This window comes from Lactuca sativa, chromosome 3 (genome assembly GCF_002870075.4).
Source record: "Lactuca sativa cultivar Salinas chromosome 3, Lsat_Salinas_v11, whole genome shotgun sequence".
In the NCBI taxonomy this organism is placed as follows: Eukaryota; Viridiplantae; Streptophyta; class Magnoliopsida; order Asterales; family Asteraceae; genus Lactuca; species Lactuca sativa.
Genome location: NC_056625.2, coordinates 130,340,634 through 130,348,370, shown reverse-complemented (window position 1 = coordinate 130,348,370; position 7,737 = coordinate 130,340,634). Strand labels below are relative to the sequence as shown.

The 7,737-nt window shown below is 33.2% G+C and overlaps 1 non-coding gene and 1 pseudogene across 1 annotated transcript; both read right to left on the bottom strand.

Annotated features, from left to right (window-relative positions):
- Positions 1-6,046: 6,046 nt before the first annotated feature.
- Positions 6,047-6,164, bottom strand: LOC111912967 (5S ribosomal RNA). The gene has a single exon (XR_002857390.1). It is a non-coding gene; the product is annotated as a 5S ribosomal RNA (ribosomal RNA).
- Positions 6,165-6,378: 214 nt separating this feature from the next.
- On the bottom strand, positions 6,379-6,495 carry LOC111912968 (5S ribosomal RNA; annotated as a pseudogene).
- Positions 6,496-7,737: the final 1,242 nt, after the last annotated feature.

Here is a 7,737-nt window from a genome sequence, read left to right as displayed (position 1 = left end):
TAGTAGATTGCCTTTTTATTCTTTTTACTTCCGAAACTTCTAGTATTTTTGAACTTATCCATTAAGATTTATGGACTTCTCTTGTTACTAGTTTAAGCGGTTTCAAGTACTATATCTTATTTTTTGATGGATTTTCGCATTTTTTGTGGTATTTTCCTTTACGTGCTAAATCTGAGGTGTATTATGTTTTTTGTAACATTCGAATGTATGTTAAAAATCAATTCAAAACTGACATAAAATCATTTCAATTTGATAATGGATGTGAATTTAATAACAAAATTTTTCTTTCTTATCTATACTCTAATGGTATAACAATTTGTTTCTCTTGTCCATATACCTCTCAATAAAATGGCAAAGCTGAACACTCCATTTGCACCATCAACAACTCATCCACTCGTTTCTTTTTCAAGGCTCTTTATCCATAAAATTTTGGACCGAAGCCCTTCTCAGTACTGTTCACACCCTTAATCATCTCCCTATTTCGACTCTGTCCTACAGGACACCATTTGAAGTTCTCTTTCGTTTTTTTTCATCTTACGATTATCTTCATGTCTTCGGGTTCCTTTGTTTCCCTAACACATCATCAACCGCTCCCCATAAACTCTCTCCGCGTTCTACTTCTTGTGTGTATCTGGGCCCTTCACCAGATTAAAAGGTCATCGATTCCTTGATCCTCTTATGCAACGTGCCATCATCTCTTGGTATATAATTTTTGATGAAGATCACTTCCCTTATCCTGCCTTTCACCCTTCTCCACCATATTGTCAATGATTCTCTTCTCTCTGGCGATGACTTTATTCCCATGCTCGTTCTAGATTCTATGCCCTCTCCTACCTGTACTTACATACCTACGACCTCCTCCTCCCCTAGGCATCATAACTCTTCTTCTTCTTCCCAAATTGTTTAACCAATCTCAGCTACTTCCGTTCCAACTCCTTCCCCTCATACCACCAACCACCCTATGGTAACCCGTTCTCAAACAGGTTCTCTAAAACGTCGTCTTATTCTTAATCTTTCTACCACATCTGACATATCTCATATACCTCACTCTATTGTTTAGCCTATGTGCGACCCTAACTAGAAGTCTTTTATGGAAAGCAAGATGTCTGTTGTTTGCCACAATCACACCTGGGATATGGTTCCACGAGCCACGACATCGAACATAGTCATTTGTTGTTGTCTATATCGTCACAAGATTGATTCTCATGGTCAACTTGATTGCTAGAAAAGTCGGTTAGTCGCTCAAGGGCTTTCTTAACAGCCTGACCATGACTTTGATGATACTTTTAACCCTATTATCAAGCCTGCAACTATCCGTACAGTTCTTAGTATTGCTACTTCTCGTTACTGGCCCATTCATCAACTTGACGTTAAGAATGACTTCTTACATGGTGATCTAACCAAAGAGGTTTACATGAAACAACCTCTTGTATATGTGGACCCTAAGTATCCCGACTATGTTTGTTGCCTTCGTAATCCTCTCTACGGTCTAAAGCAGGCACCTCGTGCCTGGTACCAGCACTTTGCATCTTATATATCCACAATTGGATTTATGAGTAGTCGCTTAGACAACTCTCTTTCACTTTTCACTGCGGGTCCGACACTATATACCTTCTACTGTATGTTGATGACATCATTCTAACTGCCTTCAGTCCCTCTCTTGTCACGCAAGTGATCTATCTTCTTTCAACTGAATTCTCCATGATGGATGTAGGTCATCTTTTTTTTCTCGGCATTAATGCTACTCGTTTTGCAAATGCTTGTTTCTTTCACAAATTTCATTTACCAGCGAGATCCTTTCACATGCCGACATGATCTCTTGTAACACTTATAGCACCCCGACGGACACCAATCCAAAAATTTATGCCCTTCGTTCTCCTGTTTCTGATCCTACCCTCGATCATAGCCTAGCTAGTGCTCTCCAATATCTGATTTTTACTCGTCCTGATATTGTCTATGTTGTTAAACAGATTTGTCTTTTTGTACATGATCCTCGTGAACCGCACTTGTTGGAGCTTAAATGCATCTTGCATTATATTCAGGGTACTCATGATCATGGTCTCTTTATTCGTTCGTCACATGTCGACCGTATGGTTTCTTATTTTCATACTATTTGGGTTGGCTGTCCTACGACACGTTACTCTATTTATGGGTTCTGCGTCTACCTTGGTGATAATCTTGTATCATGGTCCTTAAAACGTCAACATTTCGTCTCTCGGTCTAGTGTCGAAGTCGAGTACAGGGGGTAGCTAATGTTGTTGCTGAAGCTGCTTGATTGCGTAATCTGCTTCTTGAGTTATCATGCCCTCTTTCTCCTACGACTATTGTGTTTTGTGATAATGTGAGTGCTATGTATTTAGCATCAAACCCGGTTCAACACCAACAGACCAAACATATGAAAATAGATTTACATTTTGTTAGGGAACGCGTTGCCATTGGTCAAGTTCACGTGTTACATGTTCCGTTTGCTTAACAGTTTGTTGACATATTTACTAAAGGCCTTCCTACACAGTTGTTTATTGATTTTGTGATAGTTTAAGTTCGTGAACCTCCTGCTCAAACTAGGGGGAGTGTTCATTCATATATTTTTTGTATAATGTAGGTTTTTCATATTATTTTAATAGTTTAGGGTGTGTTATGTAAATATGTTATATCTCTTGTATTATTTAAAGCGATGGTATTTTCACAAAGTCCAACAAATATGTTCATCAAACGTGTGAATGTCAATAAAGGTGAATTGCTTCATTCTAAAGGTTAATGTAAAAGAGTTTTCAAAAAGGTGTCTAGTATTGGGCTCTTAATTGGTGTGGGCTGGACCTTAGGATCAAACCTAATTTTTTTTACCATGCTTCTACCTTAACACCAGTGTTTTAAAAATCGGTTTGAACCGGCCGTTCGAACCGGTTGGACCGAGAACCGGAAGAGGGAGCGGTTCAACTATCACCGGTTTTACATTAATTTCTGAACTGGATTGAATCGGCCAGTTTTTAGAAAAAACCGGTTGAACCGGTCAAAATAAACCGGTTAAACCGAATAAAAACACACGAAAAAAACCATTTACATTATAAACTTTGGTGATTTTTTTCAAATCTATTTAGTTTTCTCTAAATAAAAACATATGCTAAATGTTATAGATTTTTTTGATGTGTTTGTATTCATCAAAAACTATATTTCATTTCGGTATTATACTTTATTTTCTTTTTAACTTATATGGATTGATGTAAAACGTTAAAACCTATGGTTAAGTGTTATTTTAATGTATTTGGATTCATCTACAACTTATTTTTATGTGTATTTTTAATGTTTGAACTTGTAAACATCAAATTCATAATTTTTATATGTATGTATGTGTAGGAAAATAGAAAAAAAAAATATATGAAAAATATAAAAACCGGTTCATCCGGCGGTCGAACCGGTTAAACCGGTCACCATAGCGGTTCAACTAAAAAACCGGTTTTTAAAACATTGCTTAACACACCCTTCCATTGGCACTTCCGAAAAAAAGAATCAAGTGTTTTATTGGTTATTGTATTATGGTTTATATGGAAGGCAAAGAACAATCTAAATCCAAGGTGGTGATTGGTGAGGTGTGATCCCAGGAAACTTGCTAACGATGTCCAATTAGCCTTATTCAACTGGTTGTAAAGCAAATTCAACTAGTTTGGATTGGCAAGTTTAGTTTTCTTCCTAATTGTTAGCTTATGCTTTTTAATTGCCTTCTAATTTTTTCCTTTTTTACCCAGATCCTTGCTAATTTTAATCAATCTTTCGCCATTCAAAAAAAAAATGGTATTAACTTCGTAGGATTCATTTTAGTTTTTACTTTTTACTAGAATTAGTTAGTTATACATCGGGGTTCATACTTGATGCTTACAATAATCTGTAATTCTGCATGCCTTAATGAACTTTTTAATACCAGCCCACACACTTTTAAATAATCTGTAATTCTATATATTTGGAAGCCCAACATCCAGTTTGTCTTATGCCTTAATGAATTATAGTTTTAGTTTAACATGCACATAGAGGTCTACATATATACTGATTTTTAAAACCCCAGAAATTCAGTTTACCTCACCGGTTTTTAAAAGAATCGGTTCTGAAAAAAACTACTCCAGTTTTTTTCATCTGTTATAAATAATAAAAATTATTTTGAAATGCACATCTTTACATGTACATATAAACTCCATTTTTGGTGAAAACAGTACACGGGTTTATTTAAAACATATTTTGATTCAATCATTTCAATGGTTGATTCTTTTCTATTTAAAAAAAAAAAAACTAGATTATAATCCGCACGCGGGAAGGTATTAAAAAAATTACCAAAATATTTACTGCAAATAAAATACTAAAAAAAAGTAATAAATCATAAAGTAATATAAAATATTTAAACAGTTCATTACAAAAAACAACTATGTTCGAATGCAAAATAATATATATATATATATATATATATATATATATATATATATATATATATATATATATATATATAACCACTAATATCTACCTGACATAATGATTGTATCAAAATCAGAATGGATTGAAAAAACTTATAGAGAAAGATGTGCCGAAACCACATGCTCAATCGTATTTCCTTTAAAGAAATATAGGGTATTCTTTCTATAATCCCACCATTCATGTGAACCTTCATTGTAAGTACTAACATCTACTTTAACCCATCGATTGTGAATGAAAACCCAAATAGACCTAAAACAATCTCCACTTATAGAGAAATATCCAAATTTTCCGTGAAACTTGGTTAGTCTCGATGCATATGGTTGATGAGTTTGAGTCATAAGAACATTCCTATGTGCACATACAAACCCTAATGCTTGGATCTAGGTTTCTCTAATTGAACATGCAATGTATCCAAGACTTTGATTGATAGATCTAGTGAAAACATTCAAATCATAACATATGAAAACAGATCTAAAGGATTACCTTGAGTTGCTTGCTTGAATCTTCTTGTCCTTGGAGCTTAGAGTCACAATTGTCACTCCTCTAATGGCATACAAATACCAACTAGCAAGAGGATGATAATAGAGAGAGAGAGAGAGAGGAGGAGGAGGAGGAGGAGGAGGAGGAGGAGGAGGATGAGAAAATCGGCTCTAGCGTTTCTTGAGATGCAAGAGTGCCGATTTCCTCCACCCAAAAGGTATATATATATTATTGGCTACTAGGGTTTCACCCTTAAAACCCTAATTGGATAACTTAGGCCCTAAGCAATCCAATGATCCCTATGGACTAGGCCATGGACGATTTCTAGGTTCTTCCAAACCCTAAAATCGTCCACCCTCTTATCCTTAAGGATTAATAGCCCAAAATATAACTATCACACATTTGACAGTTTATACCCCTTTATTCAATTAATCTCTTTAAGTCACCAAATTAATTCCTAATTAATTTATGACTTATATTAATCAATTAACAATATTATTATTACTTATATTATTCTCATAATATATTAATAATATTTCTTCTCTCATTATAAATCATCCTGTCAAGTTGCTATTGTGAAGGCAACCCAAAAGGACCATGCACAACCGGGTCAAATACTTGTCAAATATAGTTACAACCTTAGACACTATTCCAACAATGGTTTGAAGTCATTAATAATAAAAGGTTCATATATAAGTGTATGTTCTTCTGAATAAATATCAAATCGCAATATGGTATCATTAGATAATAAGAACTAAACTACACCGCCACTTGTAACTGCCTGATCAGAAACAGGATAAACAGATGATGGTAATTGAATATTTTGAAACTCCCTCCATTGCAATGTAGTAGATGAAAAAAATTCTATGTTGTAATAATCATAGTCCACTTTTTTCTTAAGCATATCACTACAAATAAAATAAGATATAAGTAAATAATAAAGTAAATTAATAACATAAAATATACTATATATAAACCGCACGTAAACCAACAACCATGAACCATGGACAGTAGGACACCCGAGCATAGAAATAGCAAGAAAGAGAAAAAAAAACAAAAAAAAAACGCACGCAAAATCTAAAATAAACACAAACGGGAAACGAAAAAAGGGGTGCGACACGAGGAATTCCCAGTGGTCACCCATCATAGTACTACTCTCGCCCAAGCACGCTTAACTGAGGAGTTCTGATGGGATCCGGTGCATTAGTGCTGGTATGATCGCACCCGAAATACTATCAATGCTTATTAATTTTATATATTAGAGGACGCAGAACCTCCTTTGTTTTCGTACGCGAGGCGTGGGACCAACTTGACCTATCGACTCCGTTCCAAAAATACGAAACCAGCAACCATGAACCGGAGGACACTCGAGCATAGAAATAGCAAGAAAAAAAAAACGCACGTAAAATCTAAAACAAACGCAAACGGGAAACGAAAAAGGGGATGCAACACGAGGACTTCCCACGGGGTCACCCATCCTAGTACTACTCTCGCCCAAGCACGCTTAACTACGGAGCTCTGATGGGATCAGATGTATTAGATGTTATAGACATATGTATTAAAAATTAAATGTTAAAAGTTTATATATTGGGAAGTTAGAATTGACGTTATATGATTTAAGAAGTGGATGTAAATATAATATAAAAGAAATTAAAAATACTTTACCTTGATTAGTTAGCTGTGAGAGTGGCGATCTTGAGGAAATAAATGTGGATAAAACATTCGGTTGTATGATGTTATGAGACGGGGTAGCCTTAGGTAATTGCGAAAGGTTTCGAGTAACTCGACAATTAGGTGGTATGAAAAAAATTATTTTCTGAAATGAAGATTTGTATCATAAACAGGGGAGAAATATTAAAAAATATTAATAGTACAATAGATAAGCAAATATAAAAACGAAAGTGTAATAAGAAAGATGCATAACATATAAGAAGATGTGATCATGTTTTTAGAGCATTGGATGAAGAGGATGCATTCACTAAGGAACAATGGTATGTATATCAAAAACTCAAAATGAAATATAAAGAGAAATGAATTATACAAATTGAAGATTATAAACATTTAAGCACTTCAAATATAAACAGAATGCTTAAATATGAATCTTACCATTTGTGATGTCAGATAGTGGTTTTGTTGGGGTAGTGTTGTTGGGTGAAACATTAGTAACAAACCTTGTAGGTTTTTTCTTCTGTCACTCATTTTAATATGTTTGATAAGTTTTAGGTTCTTGGTTATATATATATATATATATATATATATATATATATATATATATATATATATATATATATATATATATATATATAGTGATGATGATGATTTCTAACACATTAAATAATGGAAGTGGATATTTGAAGGGTTTAAATTAGGTAAAAAATAAATTTTGCACATAATTAAATAAAGTAATGAAATATTAGTTGCGTTTAAATTAAGTAAAAAAATAAAGTCTTCATATAATTATGGAGGGAATAAATGCAGTATAGAAAAATAGATTTTGAATACATATTTCATGATTTTATTCTGTTAACATATGTAAACGATGTATATTTATGCAAATAAAATTTAAATTTGACTTTGACAAATAAAAGTATGTGAAATATCATATATAATAAAAATATAAATTTTTGTGTGTGTGTGTGTATATATATATATATATATATATATATATATATATATATATATATATATATATATATATATGTAAATAAAATTTAAATTCCATTTAGACAAATATAAGTAGGTGAATTAGCATATATATAATTTATAAAATCAAATGATGAACGAAAGAAAAAGAAACAA